Here is a 26865-nt window from a genome sequence, read left to right as displayed (position 1 = left end):
CTGAGATATTCAAAGAATATGACTGTGGGGTGTATATGGGTGATGGATCTGTGATACAAACAAGTCTGTAATGTATACTGCAAGAGAGTATTGAGTAGTGAATAAAAGGCAAACTTTTAAACTGTTTAAGTGCTACAAACCTCTTATTTTACTTATATATTAATGTTTGCATCACTACTGCTTGGCCAATAAATAGAATCATTCTTGAAAGAGTATATAACATTTCATCAGATATCCCCACCAATACACATTATATCATCACACTTATTGAAATTAAGATTACATATGGTACCTATTTCCTACTGTTATCATCCCAAGGCATGGCTCATCCAAGTCTTTTTTTGCAGGCTCTGTTTTGTCAACAACTATATTGTAAATTTTCAATGTGAGGATTTCTTATTTGCCATCAACTGCAAGCATTCCATTACTTCAATAGATTTTGAGAAGGGCTACATCAACTTTCAAAAATTTCAAGAGTTCTCAAAGAACTTTGGATGGCATTAGCTGTGATGCATGAAAGGATTCTGGAAGAAATAACTGAAATGATACATGAAAACTTTTTCTTCTGAAAAGTGGGAAAAAAACTTGAGGAAATTTACAAGAAAATGATGAAGATGGCAAAACTGCACAACTTTCACTGTCAGAGAGGTGCTCCTTTAAATTTCCGGTGGTCATAATCACTTTAAAAAATTTGCTATTCCATTATCAATTTCAAAAGTGGCATGATATGGTTTGCAGACTTCCATATGCTAATAATAATGATGGGAAAAGTTTAGGCAACAAAAAACATTCTTCCTCATTAATACTTTATTCGAAATTCATCTCTGTATGTTGAGAGGCACCTATAACCCTAACCTGAATGTGTCCAGACATTCATATAGTCTATTATTAGTCGTGTCCTGGTAATTACCGAGTCATACTTCAGATATCTGAAGTCAGTAATCTTATTTGACTGGTCAATTGTATATCATAAATGCATTACTGCTTTGAAATATACTGTAGTTTCATAGCTGAAATGTTAAAATCCAATTAGATATATATTATGATTTGAATAGCGCATATTATTTTTGGAAGTTCAAAACTGCCATTTTTGTAATTAGATAAGGACATGCCATTTTGTAATTAGATAATGACACAGGATAAAATTCCAGGCATTTCAAATCTCTATAAATAACACTTGCTATATAGAGTATGTACTGTTGACCTTTCTTCTCAGGGTGATGATGCCCTCTTCCTGGGTATTGTCAACTCTGAAACTTGACCCTTGACTGGAATCAAGTCAAATATTTTGAAGTTTTCATATTACACAATGATCTCAGCATTATGAATTCAGCACAAAACTCATTCTAGGTCTGTATGCTGTGTAAGATATCAAATTAACAGTGTGTGTGTGTAAATACTAAACAGAAAAAGATAACTAGCAAAGTCTAGTTCCATCTAAACAATCACAACCAAAAACACAAAAACATTTACACTGTACAATGTGAATACACCTGTCTAACAGGTGTTAACTGATACACCTGCCCAATAGACATGTTACCTACAGTATTTCTCTTATTATTCTTACCATTACTCAAAAGACAAGCTCCTATTCGTAAGGAAAAGCTTACAGCGGCCACTGACTTGAAATTAAAGCTTTCAAAGAATATGTTATTCAATTGAAAGAAGTTTCAGAAGATAATAGGAAATACAGTGAGAAGAGATCAGTTATTAGAAAAGAAAAGGTAAATTAATAAACAGATTAGAAATACAAATAAATTTCTAAAACACAATGTTAACTGTCTTAGAGTTGTAATACATGGCATCTTCCCTTACTGTCATCAAGTACATAATTGAACAAGGAACACCGAGTCCTATTTCTGGATTCACATAAGACCTATCCTAAGTATTACTTCTATATGAGATGAAAATTGGACCAATGCCAAGTTTAAGAAGCTGGACAGTAAAGTAGCTGGGGACCACAAGGAGGCTGCAAAGAACCTTCATAACTGTCTAGAATACCACATGTGACCTCTATTACCAGAAGCCTGATACATGGACCTTCTTACTTAATTAGGAAAGTAATTATAACTTTCTTCATTGGAAAATAATTATTCAAACCACTAACTTTATCCAAGAAAGCTGAGGATGAAATAACAGATGAAACAAATCTGAGCAATGACACTAATAAGCAAAGATGCACCAAGTTACTACCTTTGTCAAGCAAAGAATAACTGACAATGTTTAATTGAGAGAGAGAGAGAGAGAGAGAGAGAGAGAGAGAGAGAGAGAGAGAGAGAGAGAGAGAGAGAGAGAGAGAGAGAGAGAGAGATTCCTCTTCTTTCAAAACTGGCTCTATCTCACAACCAAGTGCTTCATGAACAATAATGCATAGTAAAATAAGGGTGGTGTATATTCTACGAACAATTCAGCAGATATCTGAAGAGACCATGGTATGGATCAGATTTATTAGGAATGATGATGCCTTCTCTTCACAGTCAAGTAAGTATGTATCTCATCTGCTTCCCAATTCCCAAATATTGAAAATATTTCTCTTTTGAAAGAGAAATACTTTATTCATCTGAAGATAACTCATTCTTTTTTCCTCAACCATCTACTCCTGCTGTCTTTTAGGCATAGGCTAGATACAAGACAGAAAGTTGCAAAGTATATCTTACAATTTTTGCATAATACAGTAAGGAAAAAACTGGGCTAGAAGTAGTACACTTCTGCATTTGTACACAATTAGTTGGCAACTTTGATCAAGGCTGTATTTTTGTATTGGATTAATTCTCTGAGGTTCCCATCTTATTTCTTGCAAAAGAGCATAATTAAAGTGTCTGATAAAGCATCTTGTTCACCTTTGCACACACCAAGAGATTTCCAAACTGAATGGGACCAGTGTTGCAGAAAATGAAAAAAAATCAAAATTGCATGATAATCGATCACGATTCAAGAGGTCTTTGCTATCATGGCAGACTTGATAACAAAACAACCTTGGATTTACAGCAGAATTTTGTATGGACTTACTTTGAATTTTAGTTCAATACATTACCATTTCAATGCAACCCTAATCTATGAGATTTAATAATTAGCAGAAATCCATCATGATGCATATACAGGCATCTCCAAAACCTTCACTACACCACAATTCTTATCAAATATTCACATCTCAACCACTCAAAAGGTAGATACCACTACTGATATCGTACAGCTGGGAGAATGTGATACACATTTACCTAACCAACAAAACACAAAAAATCAAACTTAAGGTCCACATTCAAAATTCCACATAATTAAGAGTACAAACAATAAGGATTCCAGAGTCTGAGGTGACTGCTAGAGTAAAATTCTACTAGGGAAAAAGACAGGATCTGGGAAAATCAATATGTATATCCAAATACAGTATTCCTAATTTTCACATGCAAAAGATATCAGTGACCCATCAAAATCAATATAACCATATATAATGTGATTAGACATCACAGATTTTGTACATTTAAAGCTCTGTACACTTATAAAATGCAGAGTCTGTGTAAAAGTACAAAAATTATGACAAAAAAAAAAAGAAGTCCAAAAATGACACTCAAGACCAAATTTGAACTGAATCCAGTACACACACTCAAGAGGAAATGAGCATGCACAGGAAACAATGCCATATGATGTTAGAGTTCTTGGGCACAAGAGAATCACACCTATGTAATCATTACTAGAAAGCACATACAACTTGCTTCTAATTCCATGGCCTCACAGAACCATACCGTCTGTAAAAGAAATCATCTGAGGAGTCATCTTTGTCTGTTGACAGTGAGTTTGATGTAACTTCCATTATAAGGAGTAAAAATAAGCAGATACAATTTGCTGTTATGATGAACCTCACTTTGTACCTGGAAGAGACCAGACAATATAATGTCGGTGATAACACACAAAAAGTGCAACTAGCAAATAAGTACATATATCTGCCCCTGCTGAAATAGATTTTTTAGAAAAACTTCTTTAGTGCAGCTGCCATTGCACTGACAATTGACCTTGACAAACTAATTGCGGAAATTTTTAACAGCTTAGGATCCACGAATTAACTATTTCTTGGAATGCATCTCATATACCTAAGTAATTATAATCAAGGTCTCTAGTAAGCTATTTGAAGCTTTTGCCAACACAAATGGACTATTACTGTTCATAATAAATACCAGGAAAAAGAAGTTTCACCTCAGTGCAAAGTAAATACACAAAATTTGACCTAGAGTAATTCAAACATCTTTAAAACTTTTGGCTGTAATGCTAACAATAAGGTGGTCTTAGACTAACCTACATGACAACTGAGAATAATTTCGAGGATAGAAAGTTACACAATTATGACAAATGGCAAGGGAAATGGCAGAGGTTCAATAATCCTAGTCTAATTATGTCTATTTCTTTAGTATACTGGATCCCAGCAATACCTGGCTAATATTAGCTCTATAAAATTATGGTTGTAATAGTACACGCACAGGCTAACTAGGGGCTTAAAGGTTAGGTTAAGTAAGTTTCTAATTTAGCAGCCTTCTTTTATGGACATCTTCAAAAGCATTCATAAATGGATGGCTGATAATCATTGCAGTGTGTTTTTTTCTATAAAATCAAATGGTGAATTAAACTGGGAAATTTTAAGACAACACAATTTGCATAAATATTGCATGAAATCAGGGTAAAATACTATATTCAAGATTAAAGATTATGTTAGCTTAGATTAAGACACCCATATTTGCAACATTTTCCCATTTTTTATAGCAATGTGATTAGGTTAATTTGAGACATAACCATAATTTTGACATTTTCCAATTATTTTACATAGTGAGCTGGAAGAAAAACAATATCTAGTATTTTCCCAGAGCTGGTAATTCCACACAGTAATATTGTTTCTCAATTATATTTTTTTACTGAAAAATATAGAAAAGGTGTATATGATGCTGTACAGGGAGATAACTTAAGAAATTCCCTTTAATAAGATGAAAAATTTACCATCTTTTGTGTTTTTTACACAATATTTCTCACCATTATTTCAGTGGATTTTTCAAGTACTATCGCACTTGTGCCGTATCACACACACTTTCTCTATTTTTGTGTCAAAAAATCATATTAATAAACGAAATCTCCATGTGGAACTCTTTTGTACCATTACCACCCAACCAATTTCTGAGATCATCCATAGCCTGATTTTCATAAACACTCAATCATGAGAATGGGAATCTGAAAACTGATACCTTGACCCGACAATTTGGGTCAAAACAAAAAACATTCAAGTAGTAGTAAAAAAATAAAAAAAAAATAAAAAAAAAAATCCATGCTTTTGGCCAAAAGTTACGGTAATTCTAAAGATCTCTGCATGGAGATATGTAATAATGGTGAGATAGCGAGAAAAATTCACCAAAATAATACGAAATTTACCAACCTTTAGCTACTATGTTTTTACAAGAATTCCCAAGGAGCTGGTACTAAACATAGTGACCCACAGAGCTTTTCTACATACAAACATAAACAAGAGTTGATAAATTTCTCACATTATTTTGGTAAACTTTTCAATTTACCTCACCTGAACTGCATCATCTACAACCTTTTCTATATTGTTCAATAAAAAAATTTCAGCAAACAATATCCCCATGCTGAGCTTTTCCTTAGAATTACCTGTGACCCCAAGGAATAGGAAAGTGCATACGGGATCACAAAGTAATGAGGCCGATTGACATTATCAATCTCATCCTAACTTAACATGAGCTAGCTTAATATAAGCACCATACTCTGGCCTAACCAGAACTTACTTCCTAACCTGACAAAGTGTCAAGCCCTGACCTGCCAGGAGGTTTGCCCTAACCCCCCTCCCCAGTAACACTGAATATCAGAAAAAGATCGGTGGGGCTATATTTCGGAGGTGAAATTACCAACGCCTATCCTGGGGACTAACCGACTTGCCTAATGCTACTAGCACCTACTACTAGGTAGGTACCTAGGCTGGCCTTACTCCATGCTAGCTGTCTTAACCAATCCTAAGCTATCATACAACAATCCCAGAAGACCATGCTTAAAAATACGAGTTAAAAGTGATTCACAAACAGTTCACAATCACGAATTAGAAAAAAAAAATAAACAAATCACCTAAATAGGCTACGTTGAGAGAACGGGCGGGGAACACTTCGAAATATAAAATTTAGAAATATACAAAAGCCGCCTTCTCGACTTTATCTCAAATTTCATTTAAATGTCGAGATCTTCATGTCTTTTCGATATGAATAATATTTTCTTTTTAAAGTAAATAAAATTTCACAATTTCGTGTAAACGTCACTGACACGGCACGAACACGGAGGGGCGTACGGTTGATCCGAAATCCCGTGTTGTTATGGCAGGAATCAGCTGATAAACATAAAACAAGTGAATGAAGCCTTGCGCAATGACTGCCACTCTGCTTTGAAGAAACAGAATTAGTAATGCGATTTTTGCAATAATGACCCACCCTAAATTTGACTTTGTGAGGGAATAAACGTAGTAAACCAAACAATTAAAGGCGTTTCTCACTGGGAAAACCTGAAGCTTGCCGGTAATTCCTACCGGCGTTAATTTATCACAGATATGTAATGTTAGCAAGAATGGCACTGACCTGACAAGTGCAGAAAGCTAAAATAATAAACAACTATACAAGACGTAAATTAACCTTGACATTTTTATCCAGGGAGGAAGGACGTTAAATATGTCACCAAACAGATGCAGCTTTTACTTAGATGCTAAAACAAATTTGGCAATAAACATCAGTGTGAAAAGGGCACCCTTAAACAATAAGAAATTCCATAAAGGTCGAAAGTGATCCACTTACCACGAAGAGGGTAAAATAGGCATAACTGAGATTCACTCATTTTTTGTCTTCCAAGATTCTTTCCCTTCTCTAATTTTTCCTTGACATGAGTTGAGGCATCAGCGTAGTATTTCTTCAGTAGGCTACGTCTGGTAAACACTCCAAGGAACCTCCTTACCTGAAAGAGAAAATTGTATGAAACATAGCTGTCATGGTAGCCTACCTATGCAGAGCTATATTGAAGGTAAGAAAAAAAAGAGAGTAAATAGGCAAGTGTCTGTTTATGCCTTGGTTAATTAAAATATAGTTTCCAGGAAGAAAACAAACTCAGCTGGCATATCTAGTATATACTCTTGTTTATTCGAAATTAAGTTTTCATTAGAATAAGGATTAAATGACAAAGCCTATCATTTCCCGTCTATGAAACATATGGTTCGATGGAAACATACATAAGCCAAAGTTTGTTAAATAAGTAAATAAACACTTTATCACGTAAGGTGTTATCTACGTTTTGTTGGTTAAGTCGTCCATGTTATCTACGGTTGTTGGTGGTTTGTTGGTTAAGTCGTCCCACATACTCTTATGTTTAATTAAAAAAACAAGTACTGTTGACAAAATCTGTCCCTAAAGGCCCACTGACTACCAAGCCTTTTCAACAAGACAAGATCGTCATTACTTTACAATATGTGGCACTTAGGCGGCCCAATAAAGTGGCTACCACAAAATTATGAGTAAATAAATTCAAGTATGCATTGCCTACTTGTGAAATGTTCATTTTTACTGAAGGATAAGAAGCTATACAACCTATATTCATGAGGAGATGAACGTAAAAAAAATGCGTAGTACACACTAAGCGTATACTTGGTATTTGTGGTTCTTGGGGGTTTCCAATGGTTCCAAGGCTCTACAACGTAGTGAAAGAACACTGAACTACGACTACGTAAGTAGTACTGTACACTATATCGTGGTACTGTATACATCACGCTACAAAATATCGTATCAGTTGCCTTAATATTACGGACAATACATATATACGTATATATATCTAAGTTTTCAGCAAGCAGTACCTGGCAACTATTCGCCTGGCCGCGCAGGTACAGACTAAATTTTTGTTAATTGGTTGCAGGTTGCTCTAGAGAAGAAGATCCTTTTCCTGCACACGACTGGCTTACTCTAAAACAAAAAATGTATATTATGGCAAGCGAGCTAAATAACATTGTTTAAAGGGAATTAAAACCATTATCGTTCTTCCCAGTGTTTCTTTAATAGTTGTCGTATTAATTTTTTTCCTTGTAAGTCGGCCTAAGCATTTTTTTCGCTCTGAAAAGGGTTTTTTTAGCACTTAAAATTGTATGCCTATATATTTTGCGTATGCAGCGTTTACACTCTTCATAATGAGGTAAAACAGAAAAACAGGAATGTATTTTCCTATATTATTAATATCCGTAACAGCGGTAGATAATATTGATAGCAAGGTTTAAAGAATTCTTTAGACCTTGATTGATAGTGAGCACGAGGTTGGAACGTAACATTAAAAAATTTCATTTAGTAGAAAAATATAAACCAATATAAGTTCAATAAATGCTTTAGAGTATCATTATGGAACATCATCATCTACAGAAGTCAGTAATTCTTTCGAACAAAATATAAGAAAAACAACAGTAAATTATGTTTATCTCATCTAACTATTAAGAGTGCGGTTTCTAGCCAGTTTCAATTTTCTTTTCTGGTATATCCGAATTCTCCTTCATACTTGGAAATAAAAAAAAAAATATTCTGTCAAAATAACGTTTTTTTTTCTTACGATATTCAAAAGGAAATTGGTGTATGTAAAGTTTATAAGTTATCGTGCATCAACACCAGCCTCATTCGAGATGTTCCAAGCGTGCCAACAGAACCACACACTTCAGATGCATTTCACCACCTTCAGTCATGCAAAATGTATTTATATTTTTAAAGAAAATTTTAAATTATATAATAATCTTTACATTATTTTCATATTATAAAAACATTTTCTCTAACTAATTATTGTGTGGAAAATAAAACAGAAAACGATTCGAACGATATATTTCGTAAAGTGCTGCAATATTAACACTTCCAGATGTTACCGACCCTCTTTCCGTGGTATTTTCGTCTACCTAAGACCAACGTTGGTGAGTGAGTGGACACAGGGAATGAAATACACCATGTAGTATTTTATTTACTTTATTTTGGACAAAATTGAATGATCTTACCACCAAACCTCCAAGGTCGTTGTTCCCATGTTCTTTTCAACCTTGGTTACGACCCATTTCAGTCGACCGACTATCATGTTAAACCCTTTTTGTGTCAGTATGAAAATTAAGTAAATAATTGAAACTTCCTATATATCATTTCAAAAATTCCTGATGATACGACGTTTCCAACTAAGCTAAATTTAACATAAAAATTATATGTATCGATAAATCAATGAAATAACGTAATTAGTATCCGTAAACTACAAATTGCATTATTTCCCTTCGTGGACGCCTATCCATAAACTTTTATGTTTGAGGTGTTTTACTCTAATTTAGTAGGGTAAACACTTGTAGACTATCAGCATCTCTGTTAACACTAATTAATGCTTGTTCTGAGTACTGACTTCTGAGGTAATAGTTAATGTAAATGCACCGTACATTACAAAGTACTTTTACGGATATGACAAGTCTATAATCAGTGTTGCAAACCATGGGGAAATTCCCCAAACTTGGGAAATTTTCACTTTTTAGTTCAAATTCACCTCCCGTAGGTGCAAAGTAGGCATTACTTATGGTTCTTTGCAGCGTCCCCTCGGCCACTCACTACTTTAATTCCTTTTACTGTACCTCCGTTCATAGTCTCTTTCTTCCCTCTTACTGTCCACCCTCAGAGTGCAATTGCTTTGAGGTTTTCCTCCTGTAACACATTTCAAACCTTATACTGTCACAGGCAATTTCCTGATTATTCTACAATAGTATATGGAAGTAAAATATTAATATTACGTCTGGTTTTGGAATCAGTCCTAGGTACAGTTGCATGTAGTGTACTGATATATGATATTGGAATGAGGACTTGAGTCCTACGGCTTTAGCGAGAAAATAAAGGGTTACCAAGTTAAGTTGGTGAATTACATTACTATTAACCATGTACCTACTAAGGAATTTAGGACTTTATATGTGCACGTCATATATAGCACTAATGAACTTGAGCACAAATAACAAGTAAATTTATAAAATGGGGGAATTTTGGAGAATTTTCATCCCAATTTTTGAGGAATTTTGGACCAAGCCACCTGGCAAAACTGACTATAGAGTATTAATTGCAATAAAGATCCGCATTATAATTAGCATTTCGCTCTCGAAATATGTGATATTTGTATAACAACAGCATATAAACAATCTTTATGGAATTGATCCTTGAAAAGTCACAGTTTCTTTCAAATAATTTACTCACCTTTCTTCGCGCTCCCAGAAATACCAAATACCCTTTAAATGACTGAAATGCAAAAGATTTGCTAAACTTAGATCTATTATTCACCATCTATGCATAGTTAAAAAGTTGAGTAAATCTTAGTTTTACCAGACCACTGAGCTGATTAACAGCTCTCCTAGGGCGGCCCGAAGGATTAGACATTTTTACGTGGCTAGTAACCAATTGGTCACTTAGCAATGGAACCTACAGCTTATTGTGGGATCCGAATCACATTATATCGAGAAATGAATATCCACCACCAGAAATAAATTCCTCTGATTCCGCGTTGGCCGAGCCGGGATTCGAACTTCGGACCACCGGATTGGCGGCCGAGGGCGAAACTACTCGTCCATCGAAGAACTATGTAGAGATGAGGCCCTAATTTACAGACCCGTATGCATTTTTTTGTGCCCTAAATTTTTCAATTGCCGTGAGTTGTATGACCCTTGACCTTTATTCCTCATTCGGCCAGACATCTGGCTAGTTGGGCATAACTCCAGGACAAGCCCGTTTAAATATGACGTCTGTCTGTCATACGACAAATTTACTTTTTTTAGTTTATGGGCTACAGAAGTAAATTATACCTCCATATAAGGGTTTTAGATGGTTAGGAATCCATTTCTGACCTTACTTTCGGAGTTTGACCCAAAAATCAAATTTATAGAATTATTTATATATTTACAGGGTTGGGTTTCTTAGCAATATCATGAGAAAATTCAGAGAGCTAGCTATTCATGTGTTTATGCAGTTTCCATATATATCTATATATATATATATATAGAATATATATATATATATATATATATATTGCCATCTTGTTGCCAGTTAATGATAGGTGAATAATGTATTAGATTATTTTTAAACTGATAAATAATTAAGAATGGTAACTGCTAGTTTTCTCCTCTCCGGTGTTTGGCTTGTTGTATGTTTTTGCTAATCCTCTTTTCAAAATTCCATATTTGGTGATTTCTCTGGGAGTGGCCTTCTCCCCCCCTCCAACCCCCCGGCTCTTGCTGACCAGTTGGGGGATGGAAGTCGAATCGGTGGTGATATGAGGCAGTTGTTTCCTGGACCTATAGCTTGGGCGCTGTTTGGATTGACCGTTGGTACTGATTATTGGCCTCTGCATATGTACTTAGACTGGAGATTATTCACCCCCACATACCTTTTTGGATCTCCCATTCTGCAGCCTCAGGATTTATCCTTAATTAACGCCTTTGGTTCAGTTATAAAGCCAAGGGGACCTCTCTGTCCCAAGGTAAATTATTTACATTTGATAAGCTCACGGCAAATGTTCCTCTGCTGTCGTATTCGGTGTACAGCTTGATACTTGCCAGCCACCTGTTGACATTTTTGGATTCAGCGCCGATAATCGCCCTGGTTTGTCCTCCAGACGTGGAGTTGTACCTTGCCTTGAAAGGGGAGAATTTTAAAATATACGGAGAAGTTGTTAGGAATACTAGCGTGTATTTGTTAGGTTATTCTTTCTTTTTGCCTTTCTCCTCCTTTCTGAACCCCCTCCTTTTTGTGTTTGAATGTGTTCGTTTCTGTTATTAGTTGAGTATTTGGGATTTGTATAGTAGCTATTTAAGTGTGCTTGTTATTCATATATTTTTGTATTATAGAGGTTCAGGTGTGATTTCTGCCTAAGAGTTATGTATTAAATTTAAGTTATTTTTCTCAAATGTTTGTTTTCACCCCTGAATTGATTTTGCACACTTTGGTTTAAGGTTGTGGTGCGATTTCACACCTTGTGAATTTTGTATCCTGTTTAGTGAATACAGGTGTAACCTATAATTGGATAAGTGTATCGTGTGGTGGTTAACACGCCATCGCACACACACACACACACACACACACACACACACACACACACACACACACACATATATATATATATATATATATATATATATATATACAGGGGGTCCTCGAGTTACGACGTTGATCCGTTCTTACGATGCATCGTAACACGAATTTCAGCGTAAGTCGGAACATTGAAAAATACCACATGATTTAATGTAAATACCTATCAATAACAACGAGAGAACAATTCCTTACCTTTATTAGTTTGATTGGCTTGCACACTGGAGAGGAAGCTGCGGTGCTGGAGAGACTGGGGGAGGTTAGTGAAGAGAAAAAGAACCTCCAGAAGTTGCTGGAGATGCTGAGGCAGATGATTCTTGAGGTGAGGCAGAACATACTAGTACTGGAGATGCTGAGGCAGGGTGATTCTTGAGGTGAGGCAGAACATACTAGTGGAGATGTTGGGGCAGGTGAGTCTTTAGGTGAGGCAGAACCTACAGAAGGTGCTGGAGATACTGGGGCAGGTGAGTCTGGGTTAGCAGAACATTCAGAAGGTGCTGGATTAGCAGAGCAGCTGAGGTAGAGGGTACAGGATCTCCTGCAGGCCTCTCTAACCTTCTTAAAATACTGCTCCAGGTTAGTCTGAACAGAGAGCGACCTCTTTTCATCCAAGATACTCCTTGTAACACTGCATCAAATCCATGACGCCTCTGGAAACCCTAGTGAACCTGTCCAAGTTGGGATCCTGAGCCTCAAAAGTTGACAAAGCTTGCTGCAACTCTGCAAAACCTCTTATCAAGTCCTGCCTTGTGAAAGCCTTAGGCTCTGGGGTGGGTGCTTCTTCTTCTTCCTCTATTATCTGCTTCTCCAGTTGTATCAGGTCCTCAGCAGATAACTCCTCGCCATGAGACTCCAGCAGCTCTGTAACATCATCAACCTCCATCTCCAAATTGATTTCCTTACTCAGGGCAACAACGTTCTTGACAACTAGCTGAACTGTGTCCTCAAACCCATGGAAATCATCCACAAATTGAGGACAAATTTTCTTCCAGACACCATTCATGTTTGTTTGCTTAACCTCCTCCCAGGAATTAGCATGTTCTTTACAGCATCAAGGATGTTGTAGGATTTCCAAAAGTCCTTCAGAGTCAAGTCCTTCTTGTTTCAGTTGCCTGTAAAGCCATAGCAATTGTCCTTCGTAGGTAGTAGGCCTTGAACGAAGCAATCACTCCTTGGTCCATAGGCTGTAAAAGGGCCGTGGTATTAGGTGGAAGGTAAACCACCTTGACATTAGGGTTGAAGTCTCCCAGCTGGGCAGGGTGTCCAGGGGGCATTGTCCAGCACTAGCAACACCTTAAAGGGGATACCCTTGGAGGCGCAATACCGCTCCACACTTGGAACAAAATGGTTTACGAACCAGTCCTCAAACACTGCAAGTGTCACCCATGCCTTCTTGTTGGACTTCCAAATTACTGGTAGTTGACCCTTCCAAATGCCCTTGAGTGCCCTTGGATTTTCAGCCTGATACACCAACAAGGGCTTCAGTTTGAAGTCGCCAGCAGCATTACCCCCAAGAAGTAAAGTTAGCCTCTCCTTGCTGGCTTTATGACCGGGTGCTGACTTCTCCTCCTTGGCGATGTAAGTGCGGTTAGGCATACGCTTCCAAAACAAACCTGTCTTGTCTACGTTAAACACTTGCTGAGCAGAATAACCCCCCTCCTTAATTATCTCAGACAACGCTTTAGGAAATTCACTCGCTGCTTTCTCATCCCCACTAGCAGCTTCACCTTGCAATTTAAGGTTATGGTAATTGGCCCGAGCCTTAAATCGCATAAACCAACCCCTACTAGCCACAAACTCTTCACTTTCACTTCCCTCCCCCTTTTCTTTTTCAACGCTTCAAACAATCTTTTCGCCTTCTCCTGAATCACCATAAGGCTGACTGGGATACGCCGTTGATTTTGGTCTTCCAACCAAAGCACCAATAACCTTTCCATTTCAATTATTAGACCACTACGCTGCTTAGTTATCACTGTCGCTTTCATAGGAGCAGATCCTTTCACATGTTCAACGATGCGCTCTTTATCTTTGATAATGGTAGCAACGGTCGAACGGCTAAGGCCAAGCGAGCGGCCAATGTTTGTTGGCGTTTCTCCCTTCTCGGATAGCTTTATAATGTCCACTTTAATTTCCATGGTGATGGCCTTTCTTTTCTTCGATGCACTACCATCAGAAGAGTCCGCCTTGCGCTTGGGAGCCATAACAAAGAGCAAAAAGTTGCAAAAACGATACAACACGAGGGAGAGAGAGGCAGTGTAAACAACCAAAATGGCGTATGGGCGAGGACTGAGCGTAGCGAAGCGACGCCGTCCTCTCCCCCACAAAGCGTATTCTTCCGCCGTGCGCCTGGAACTAGTGCGCGCAGTTTGTTTACGTTGCTTACGACGCTAAACCGCGTAAGACGGAACGACGCAAAATATTATTTTTATATTTTTATGGGGCGCGTTCGTAACCACGAAACATCGTAAGTCGAGACCAGCGTAACCCGAGGACTTACTGTATATATATATATAATTTCTCCCAGTGATTCCACAACCTGTCACTGGATATGCTACGGTTCAGAAGGCAATCGTCAACTTTCAGTGTGCGATACCAATTGGGCCAGACTATTCTACCACTGTTCTGTGATGGTGTTTTCAATACAGTTCCAGATATTATGATGCATGACCCAAATGCTTTCAATGACCTATTTCCCATGATGGGTGTGTTTCTCTACTCCAAAATTCTCTTGCGTTGTACTCGACGACTTTTGATAGGCACAGGTCTGGATGATGGGATAACTGAGTGTGAAATTTTTGGAAAGAAAGTCCTCCAATCTGTCCTATCAGGTTCACACTATGTTCGCTCACTCAAAGGTCTGCTGATGGTCTCGGAAATGATTGACTCTCTCAAATGGAAAGCTTTCTTTGCTCAGAACTCAGTTGAGACATCCAGCTTATTATTGCAGTTGCTTGCCAACCTCAAGACTTCTCTTGCTAGAAAGTTTAATTCTACAGCAGAATTTAACATTGCGAGTGCTAAGGCTAGCGAGCTGCGAGAGAGGTACTTGAAGTTTACAGCAGAATGTGAAGCCAGATCAGATCTCTGTAGCTATTTGGGAAAATTTCAGTCCATTGTACATGTCATAAAACAACTAAATATTGCTAAAAGTGATGGGAACTGGTTACTAAATGTTGCTGCAATCAGATCATCGACTGATGATATTGAGAGCTTTTGATTGCATCAACTACTTCAGATATGCCACTTGGTACCTTGAAAGGATCGAGGTTCTTGAAGTAGAACAGCCCCTGTTATTCCAACACTTCATGATGGTAAAGTTTGTGGTCATGGCCAGGGAGAGTGGCAAGTTTTGTGCAGTCCCACCTGATATGAGGCTGGAGCAGTCCATTAATAGAACTGAGAAAGGCCAAGGTGGACTGTCGTTGTCGGTAGTTCAGGTGATGCGTCCATAGTGGCCGAGTTTGAGCTTCTCTTTCTTGAAATTACAGGAATTTCTAACCTCCTTAATTCTCTCACAAATGCAGGGGTCATGGCACCATTTAGAGGCAAGTGGTGTCCATCATAAAGGGATGGAGTTTGATATCAATGTATCAAAATTACTGGACTTTATTCTTCAAAGAGAGAATCCCAATGATGTCAAGGTTGTTGTTCCATTGCACAACATTGTTACCAAAGAGATTGTTAATCCCATGGTACAGGAACCACTCCCTAGTGTTTTGAAAAATGATCAGAAACAATATCAGGCATATACAGACAGGAGAGATTTATATTAAAATCTAAAAAGCTGAGTGCCACAATTTCTAAAGTCATCTCAACTCAAATGCCAGTGGGAAAAGCTTGGTCACAACTCCCAAAACTGCTGTTGTGGCTAAGGAAATTGCACATGCACATAGGATTTAGAAATTGTCAAAGAGAGGGGTATGCCAGTTTCAGAGATTATGAAGTATGACCTCCTCCTCCCCGTTTCTCCTTTGTTTGATGGCGACTTCACCACAAAAACAGACAAATCCCAGCTTGTGGCTGAACTTGAGCAACACCTGACAACAGAGCACTACAATCAGCTCACCTGTCAGTCACCAATGAAGACCCAAGTTTTACTGGATTTTATGTCTAAAATTCGCTAGTACAGGGATCTTACACATTTCACGAGCATTGGTGACATTATTCATACTGTCATGACATCTACAAAAGAGCCTGCAACTCAGTGCTTATTCAAATAAATTTTGACAGCAATAATGAACTTTCCATCAAGGGAGGTGATTATATCAGAAGAGGAGGTAAGTCTGGGGTGGTTGATTTGATCAATATTAATGAGGAGGTGCCAATTGCTAACCAAGTAGACATGTTTTGGGCCTCTGGAAAGAATAAGGAGCAACTGTAAGAGTTGATCACATGTCACGAGACCTGCAACATGTGGTAATCAGTGGTATGGTAAGAGATGGTGAAGTGATTTTAGGTAATGTGGTAGAGAACAGTAATTTTTCAGGTATTCCAGAGCTATCTCATTGGCAAGAAGAGACTGACTGCCGCATCATCCCACACATTGAATGGAGTGTCAGTCCAGGGTGTCGACGTGCTGTGATAATTTCAAATGACACAGACAGTGTTGCTCTAATTCTGCGTCATGTGCATCACTTCATTGACAATGGCCTCCAAGAACTTTGGGTTCAGTTTGGGACTGGTGATAGAAGATGTATGATCCCACTTCACATCATTTCCCAAAAACTTGGTAGGCCACCATGTCTTTCATTATTGAAGGCTCATGTGCTCACTGGTGATGACTCCATGAGCCGAATTGGTACCAAGCAGTCCTACCCAACTACTGGCAAACTTTGCAGAGACTGATGCATTGTCTGATGAGGATCTGCATTTGGCTGAAAGATTCTTAGTACGAGTTAGGGCAGGGGCAAGATCAAAGACTGCAGCATCAACTTTTGATGAGCTACGTCAGGAGATCTATATATCACCAGTATATAAAGGACTGGAAATCCTGCCTCCAACATCAAGTACTATTCATGGGCACTTATACCGTGGGTTCTTTGTGTTACAGAATGCACTAACACTCATCTCAAGCTCAACTAATGAACATCAACCAGGAAGTACGGGTGGGAAGACAAAGCAGCCATCTCTTACCGATGAAATTCCTAAGGACACTTCCAGATGACAAGGTAGTTACCTGCAAATGTGAAACAAAACGTTGCCATGGCAAAGCTGCCAGTTTTTCCTGTGTAACATACTGCCACAAAGACAGTAGTGACTTTAAAAACAGTGAGGCATGTGCACCTGATGATGGGCAACGATTTATAATGAGCTGTCTTTATCCTAAGACAGATACTGATTGACTATACCTAATTTGCTATTATCTGAAACAGAAATGCCTTACAATTTTCTTTTCACCATGATATGTCACAAAAAGTTTCCTTTGGAGTTCAGTTAACCTTATATTGTAATTTGTAAATAAGTGTGTGGATATTATATTAATCATTGCATGAAGTGTTTCTTGTAGCACTTATTGCTGCAAAGACAGTAGTTATTGTAAAAGCAATGAGGCATGTACATCTAATGATGGCAACGATTAATAATGAGCTGCCTTTATCGTAATACAGATACTGAATCTATTTTGCCTAATTTGCTACTGATTGAAACAAAAATAAGTTATAATTTTCTTTGTACCATGATATGTCACACGTAAAATAAGTTGCATTTGGAGTTGGGTTAACCCTGTATTGTAATTTGTAAAAACGTGTGTGGATATTATATTACTCATAGCATGAAGTATCTTCCTCACTCCAAATATAAGGCATTTCTAAAGATTAAACTCATAGATACATCAATCCATAAAAAAGTAGAAGTAGGTGAATTTCTCTTGTTAATACTTCATTTGCCGTTGTGTATCAACATTCTGTTTTAAAAGTCTTCAAAATTCAATGTAGATGATATTACATGTCTTTGACAAACCCCAAATATCTTTCAAACTGTCTTAGTAATTCCAAAAATAAAATCCATGTATTCCAGACGTGTATTGGTTTAGCCAGTAGTTACTATATTGGGTTTGTGGGTAAATGACAACTCAAACTCTAAAACTAAGGTCAGAAATGAATTCCCCACCTCTGAAAATCCCCACGTAGAAGCATCATTTACTTCTGTAGCCAATTAGCTAAAAAAAGTTATTTTTTTTAGTATGACCAACAGACACCATATTTAAACGGGCTTGTCCTGGAGTTATGCTCAACTAGCCAGATGTCTGACCGAATGAGGAATAAAGGTCAAGGGTCATACTACTCACAGCAATTGGAAAATTTAGGGCACAAAAAAATGCATACGGGTCTGTACATTAGGGCCAGGACCAGCAGTCTCTGCATCATATTGCAGTTCTTTGTCTACAATCGTTTTATCCAGATGGTAACTAAAGACAACAGATTTTACCCTTCTTGAAAAACTCCAGAGTTTTTCTCTTCTCTTTCTTCAGTTGGTCCCTTTCGTTATTATCACCTCTATTTCAAAATTTATTGAATAAATACTCGTCTCTCCTTCTCCTTCGACACACTGAAAGGCGCCCCCGCCCTTTCTCTCTCTCTCTCTCTCTCTCTTCTCTCTCTCTCTCTCTCTCTCTCTCGTTTGTCTCTACCGACGTAGGTTGGTCTTCGACTTCTTGAAGTTGACGATTGACAAAAATAAAAAAATAAAAACTTAATTCTGTGCTGTGTTTCGCCAAAAAGTCTATAAATCAATCAATCAACTATGGCAGCGCATTTACTTCTCCACCCCCCACCCACCTCATTTTAGTACAGGTAAGTTAATCATTCATGTGTAATATATTTTGGAATATTTTTCTGAGATCTGCTCTAATGACGGGAAAAATATAGTAATGCATTCTAATTTGTGAATATTTCATATACTGGAAAGCATCTTGTAAACAAGCCGTCGACAGAAGAGGCTGGGGGTAACCCCTTCACCGAAGAATTTTCTGATGATGAAGAGAGAGAGAGAGAGAGAGAGAGAGAAGCGTTTGGGCTTTTCTTCATTCGTTTCAGTAATTTTATTTCTCCTCTCTTCTTCAGGCGCGATGATTCGATGAGATTTACTAAAAGGGTAACAATGACGGCTCAGTAACGCATCATTACGCTTTTGAAAGGATAGCGAGGGAGCAGGAACTACCTGATCTCGGGGAATCACTACAAAGATTCTCTTCGTAGTCATGTACTCGTTTAACTTCTCCGATGTTCACTTCTCACACGATCCACATAAATACTTCTCACTGACCGGAGGAAGTTACGAAGAAGAAAATAAAAGTAAAGATTTTTTTCCTCCCCTCATATTACGTATACTTGGTTAACTTTGCCGATGTTTCAACTGTTTGGCCGATTAAAACCCACGTTTTTCTCAGGCGTGTCATCTATTACGTCTTCGCGGCTTTCAAATCTTAAATAACCTCCTTATAAATGTTATCACTGGAACTAAGGGAATTAAACCTTCAGAGACTTGAAGAAAAATGAAGAAGATCACCGCAATCTTTGCAGTCGGAGGAAGTATTCAGACAACCAGCTTATTTGCGCAGTTATTTTCTTGTCAGAATTCGACTCACTTGTTTTTCCACACTCGGGGACGGGAAACGTTTAAGATGAAAAACGTTACCTTCGAGTATTATGTAACAGATAATTGCGTCGTATCTCCTCCTTTAGGGTAAAGTTCTACTTTTATTTATTTTTTATTTATCTATTTTACTTCGGGCTTGGTATGAAATTATGCTTCGTTAGCTACGCTTTATTTAGGCTTTATTATGTAGACTATAAGCCCACCTTCAAGTGACATGTCCCCGAGCCACTTCCTTAAACGCTTACGAAGCAAGATATTTTATTTAACGTCGATATAAAAATGAATAATAATAAAGGCGTCTCGGTGCCAGTTATGATTCTAACCTAGTTGAAAATAGTCAGAACAATTAGACTTCTAGAGAACTATCGCTGTCAGCATTTGACATAAACTTATATTTTCATTCATTTGGAGTTGGTCACACTATCAAAGCTTTCTCATCGTTTTATATTTTTTTTTTCTAAATAACTGGAATGCTAATTGCCCTCGCAATCACAACAGGAGAGTGAAGAAAAATGCAAAATGTGAATAAAAAAAAATAATCAATGAAATTCGAGAGATTAACTAAAATTAGGAGAAAGACCATAAGAAATTAGTCTCATATATAATTCCATTCTCGCTCATTCCCGCCACTTCCTACGTTCTAGTGATGGCAATCTATGGCATCCTTTTACCCGCCTATTTCACCTTCAAGTCCGGGCTACTTAGAGGCACGAAGTCGCCCGTTCCATCTGCCTCCGGGGAAAGAGAGGTTAGAAATGAACCCACAGAAATTGAAAATGCAGTCAGTTAGAATGAAGAATTGGTAGGCCAGGAGGATGGAGAGTGAATTGTGTATTATTGAGATAAAGATGAAGTTGGAGATGGAGATATTGGAGAGTGGGTTGGCGATGGGGAAATTAGAGCGAGGTGGAGATGGAGATGCTGAAGGTGTTAGTGAATGGGTAGGAGATGGAGAAGCTGATGAGTGAGTTAGAGATGGAGAAATTGGAGATGGAGATGCTGATGAATGAGTTAGAGGTGGAGATGGTGGCTGTCTCAAACACTGTATCTCCTCCTAGAGATGCTTCAAATATCTCTACCAAACGATATAATTAGGTCCCAGCTGACGGACACCTGTTGCCCAGGGGATACAGATGTACGCCATTAGGAATGGCGCGCGCGATAGTGTACGAGAACTTTTTTTTTTTATTTATTCTTTCTATTATTTCATTTTACTTCGAGCATGTTGTACCTCGGCCACAGGACCGGAGCTTCGAAAGTGATTTTTATTTTATTTCCTAGTACTGAAAAGTCATTTAGGTACTCTATAATAAAATCGTGCAGAATGTTTAAAAGTTCAACTGTTATCCACCACTAAATGCTCACGTTCTTGGAGATATAAGGTTTTTTTTTTCTGCAAGATTGGTGTCAGGATGCGTTGAATGTTAACATATAGTCTCTGTTAAATACGCATATATATGCATTCATTCGTAACTCGTACACAACTCTGCAAGCACACACACATCTATAAACATGTAACTGAATCACGAAAGTTTGGAACGTGATAAATGCATGAATAATGGTATAAGACACGCAGGAAAGTGAAACACTGGGGTAGCTGCAAGATCTTTCGACTTAACGTCCTTTACTTAGCAGACTGACTGACATACATGAGAAACTGAGAGGACAAGGCAGGGTCGTATAAGTGACAGATAGGGATTCTAGGTACTAATCTCCTTATAATCCCTATCTGTCACTTATACGACCCTTTCTTGTCCTCTCAGTTTCTCATGTATGTCAGTCAATCTGCTAAGTAAAGGACGTTGAGTCGAAAGATCTTGTAGCTACTCCAGTGTTTCACTTTCCTTTGTGGCTTATACATTTGGGATATATATACATATATATATATCCATATATAAATATATATATATATATATATATATATATACATATATCCCTATATATACATATATATATATACATATATATATATAGATATATATAAATATATATGATGAATCATATATATATATATATATATATTATATATATATATTATAATATCTATATATATATGAATAACTTGATCACGAAGTATATAAAACGTGATGCTATGTATAAATAAAGGTTTTTTGCCTCGAAGGGAAAAAATGAAAAAGCGAGATAGCCAAGAACTTTCGGTCCTGTTCGGACCGAAAGTACTTGGCTATCTCGCTTTTTCATTTTTTCCTTCGTTGCAAAAAACCCTTATATATATATATATAATATATATATATATATATATATATATATATATATATATATATATATAAATTTGTTGATCTGCCTGGTAAAACATACGCAGCAACATTTCCACTCACACACAAACAAGGACATCCAGCCGGTGCGTAATTAGTATACTAACACCCATTCAGTTTAGCTAACATTCGGTTTACGCGTAATGGAAATTCCTGACGTACGTCTCCCGTGCCACGAAATCTTTGTCAGTTTGTCTGCAAGTTTGTTTATGAGTTGGTTGAGAGCCGCCTCCTCATTTGTTCGACAAATCGCGGTGTTCGGCGAAGAAGAGGACTCTGAGACCCGGAGGGATGGTGTCGTATGGTAATTGGTGTACTACTATTTCCTTTCAACCAGAGACCCTGGATTGGTCTTCTGTGCGCTTTCTTTCTGAGGAATGTCAGCAGGCTCTTTTCTCGTTTCAGAATGGTTACGTACATCTTCATACATTCCGTTTGTAAGAGTTGATATACATTCTTTTCTTTCATCTTTTAAAAACACTTTCTTGTCTGTCTAAGAAGCAGAGATTTTAGATTTGAAGAAGTATCCGTTTCATTTACATGTAAATATATGTGTATATATACATATACATGCTTTGTGTATATATATCTATATCATCTATCTCTCTATCTATCTATCTACTATCATCTATATATATATATATATATATATATATATATATATATATATATATATATGATATATGTTTGTGTATTACAAATAATTCATCCACCTCTACTTCAAAGTCAAGACTTACAGACCTCGTAATGATCAGTTTCCTCCATAGTCATGAGAAAACATGTATCAAATTCCACCAGAACCTTACACACACATACAGAGAGAGAGAGAGAGAGGCGAGAAGAGAGGGAAGGGATCGAGAGGAGAGAGAGAGAGAGAGAGAGAGAGAGAGAGAGAGAGCAATCCACAATTATGTACATGTACGGAACTCTGTTCGATTCCCCTTATTTAAATCGATTAAAAAGAGGACTCAAACAGATCCCCGAATGCTCTCTGTACTGTACGGATTCGTATTTAAATATATGTACACATACAAAACTGTGGATTTGTTTCTGCTCTTTTAATTAATATTATTATTATTATATTATTATTATTATATTATTATTATTATTACTATTATCATTATTATCATCATCATCATCATCATCAACATCATCATCATCATCAGCAGCAGCAGCAGCAGCAGCAGCAGTAGTAGTAATAGTAGTAGTAATAGAAGTGGTAGTAGTGGTAGTAGCAGCAGTAGTAGTAGTAGTAGTAGAATTAATATAGTACTGGCAGAATTAATAAACTATTCTTTTGTCATAGGGCCCCTGACTGTCAAATGCCTTTCTTTTCTAAAGTGATTGCAAACGCTACTTCCTTAGCCGCCATTAGGAACCAATAAATGATAATGGATAAAGTAGGAAAGTCATATGTAAAATTTTTAAACAAGTCTTTTGAGACATTTCCTCCAACGACAGAAAAAGGACACTATGGTGAGTCCGAGACACATTAGGATAGACGACTAAAATTTTGGAAATTTCATTTTATTTTTAAAAAATGTCCATAAAAATAGCAAAATATAGATAATATGAAAAACTTTTTTGAAGTACTGTTTATCAAAAATTGTATTAAAATAGGATAGGAAAGTAGGTTTTAATTGGAGAATAAAGCTGAGTCAACCGTCTCTCTCTCTCTCTCTGCACCATACAAAGTTTTAATACCACTGGACAATGAATTGCTCATAAACATCTAGTGTGTTCTACCGAAACAATATCGTATTCTGCATGAAAAAGGACTGAATTGAAAATGTAGAACACTGAGTCACTACAGGAAATAATTGGGATTAATGCATCAGAAAGTTTTAATTGCTATAAATATTCATTCTTGGTAGGATGCAGGTATGAGAAAAATTTCAAAAACAGCCAAGAGAACCTCCTCGCCCAATCCTTTTTTTTTCTTTCTTTCTTTTAGGTCATCCTTGAGCTGAAATTGAAGTGTGTCGACCCGTAGAGTTTACACAACCTGCTCTGGGGTTCCCCTCCCCATCCACCTCTCTCTCTCTCTCTCTCTCTCTCTCTCTCTCTCTCTCTCTCTCTCTCTCTCTTACTTGTCAATGATTTTCACCATCCTACTTTTGTCTTTGTACACAAAACTTATTTACTTAAAATCTCCATTTCTTCAGCCACGTTTCTAGCTAACCTTGTATTGTTCCTATAAAAAGCAACTTTCTATAAAAGGAATGACACTGTAAAATACTTAGTACAGCCAGGCAGTCAGTGACCCTCACCCCTCATTAGTAACACTTATGGTAATGGCATCTACCTGTCCATGTCTCAATAATGAATACATTCTAAGGCAGAGAGAAATGTTTTTTCCTTCTTCTTTTTACTTGAATCAACGAGAACTGGAAATGTTTACGAGATTCTGTCAAATCAAGGAAGAAAGTATTATTTTTTTCAACCTTGTACGAAAGTAAATAACGACTTATCTGAGAATTGAAGGATTCATTAGCCAATAAGCGACCATTTAGCATAGAATGTTCGCCACGCGAGGCTGCCAGTGGTGGCAATGCACTAGCATCGGTCAGCAGTGATAAAAATGCAAATGTTGCCATTAACTCCCAGCGGCGTGAGAGCCATAAAGAATATCGAAGGGGGGAAAGTCGACTGCGATAAGAACTACATATACATCCTGATATATTTCCAAACGGGATTCATACATCCGCCTTAATTTGACCACAGTGTAATTTATTCATCGGTACATTTACAGTTTCATCTTTTTGGATTTTTATTTATTTACTTATCTGGTCATTTATATCCTCTCAAATCACGTGGTTTGGTAGGGTTCTAACATGACAAGAGGGAGGGAGGGAGGGAAGGAGGCCCCATTCAAAGCGGGATATCCCGACATCCTAATGCGGAACGCGCCCCGAGAGGAGCATCTGGGATTCAAAGGCTGCGCTGATGAATGGTTTGGCAGAAGGCCCGAAATAACAACCGCTTTCTTCGGGCTAAACTTTCTATTTTCTTCTTGTTCTTCCTCCTCCTTGTCTCTTTGATCTGTTCCAGTGTTCAGTGTACACTGTTAACTAAACACCAAGAAGAGGATACGTGTTGCCAAAGATTTATTTGCAAATCATTTCGCATTTCCTCAGAAATGTCAGTGCCTCTCGAGGCAGGTTCCCTGCCTTTGGTCACAAACTTGAGAGATTAGACTGAAATTCGCGTGACACTGGAGTAAAGTGGTGTTAATGAGAAACAGTGAATTATCATCTCCGTTAAGTGGAACGCAGACATTTTACAATAGTTCATCTTGAAGATTAACATGGCTTTGCTTTCCAGAATTTGCCACCGACGGTGTTTGTGGTGTCCGGTGCTAATGAAAAAAAATCACCACTTTGTCAATTATTGGGTGGAAAAAAATGCAACTTAGAAAAATATACTAGAAAAGTTTAAGTTACTTTAGGTTGCAATTGGAATATAAACTTTAGGCCAAATGCCAAGCGCTAGCACCTAACAGGTTTTTCAAAACCTGGAAAGAGTATTGAAACATCTGTTAAGAGAGGGTGGAAAGTTAGATGGAGGAAAGGGAATATAAACGGAGGTCCAGTAAAAGGAATGAAAGAGGTAGCAGCTAGGAGCCTCAAGGACGTTGCAAAGAACTTTGTGTTATGCTTACACGGCATTACCACTCCTAAGGTGTTTGAACTAACTTCCCTAAAAACAATCTATGCCAGTTGAGAGAGAGAGAGAGAGAGAGAGAGAGAGAGAGAGAGAGAGAGAGAGAGAGAGAGAGACATTTGTCTCATGCCTTAGACGAGACAGGAAGCCGATTGAAGACAAAAAGGAAAGCATCACAAGGAAAGTTTTCTGGGTGGCATTATTCGTCTTGGTAGCTAGAATAAGTAAGGCCTCAAGAAAACAAGGAAAATGAAGGCGCGGTTGGAGCGTCCATTATCCAAAAAAGTTCATGGCATCTGCTTCTCCAGGAGCAACCACTGCGACAGCAGTATAGTGATTTTGAGAACGCTCTCTGCTAACTAAATTTAAAGCTGACGGGAAAGTCTTCAGACACACCCGACTCATTAGGTTCAATGAAATAAAGACATATATTGCTTTGAAACTTAAAATAGACGTATATTCATTCTCTTCTATTTTGTCAAGGAAGCCAAGAATATTTGCTGCTGATACCTACATAAGTCAGGAGCTTAACTTCGAGGGGAAAAAATATTCAACAATATTGATGAACCCAGAATCGAGTGTTTCTTGAAGAAAGGAAACTAAGCATTTCTCTCAGAAAATATACGTGTGTATTTGTGTATACACAAAGGAAAAAAAACATTCAGAATTTTAAAATAAATACTGATAAGTAGGTATAAAAAAAGGTTGTCAATAAAAGATGACTCAGTATTTAAAACTGAGGTAAAAGTAGCAATCACATTTAAAAAAGAGGTTGAAAAATAGAGTTGCTCCTTAAACACATCCGCACGTAAATCTTGCTTCGCGATCACGTCGGCTCTATAAGAAAAACAACAGAAAAAAGTTGAGAAATCCAGCGCTTGGCAGCAGCGAATCGCAACTGAAAATATTGCCTTTTCCGCCGGACTGCGCAATGGCATTTCTCATTAGTCATGAAGCTAATAAAAAAATTCCATTTACACGTTTAACACCGGCCCCCGCCCCAACCCTCTCTCTCTCTCTCTCTCTCTCTCTCTCTCTCTCCTCTCTCATTGCATTTTTCGCAGCGTGAAACTAACAAGCAGGTACTATACAACCTCCGGATTCAAAATTGCCAGAACCTCCCCCCAAATCCCCCGGGACCCTTCACACCAAATATTTGGACAATTTAGCAATCGGGCTCACTCAGGCAAGCA

At 37.6% G+C, this 26865-nt stretch overlaps 2 protein-coding genes and 1 long non-coding RNA gene across 3 annotated transcripts in view; 1 reads left to right on the top strand and 2 right to left on the bottom strand.

Annotated features, from left to right (window-relative positions):
• LOC135196422 (major facilitator superfamily domain-containing protein 8-like) overlaps positions 1-26865 on the top strand; it is a 533321-nt gene that overhangs the window by 150099 nt on the left and 356357 nt on the right. The window lies entirely within an intron of this gene.
• LOC135196417 (NAD kinase-like) overlaps positions 1-26865 on the bottom strand; it is a 263723-nt gene that overhangs the window by 104313 nt on the left and 132545 nt on the right. The window lies entirely within an intron of this gene.
• On the bottom strand, positions 2236-6390 carry LOC135196420 (uncharacterized). Its single transcript, XR_010310407.1, has 2 exons — positions 6112-6390; positions 2236-3866 (listed from the first exon to the last, which is right to left on the bottom strand). It is a non-coding gene; the product is annotated as an uncharacterized LOC135196420 (long non-coding RNA).

This window comes from Macrobrachium nipponense, chromosome 17 (genome assembly GCF_015104395.2).
Source record: "Macrobrachium nipponense isolate FS-2020 chromosome 17, ASM1510439v2, whole genome shotgun sequence".
In the NCBI taxonomy this organism is placed as follows: domain Eukaryota; kingdom Metazoa; phylum Arthropoda; class Malacostraca; order Decapoda; family Palaemonidae; genus Macrobrachium; species Macrobrachium nipponense.
Note: the sequence above shows the minus strand (reverse complement) of the source record. Positions and strands in the feature narration are given on the sequence as shown.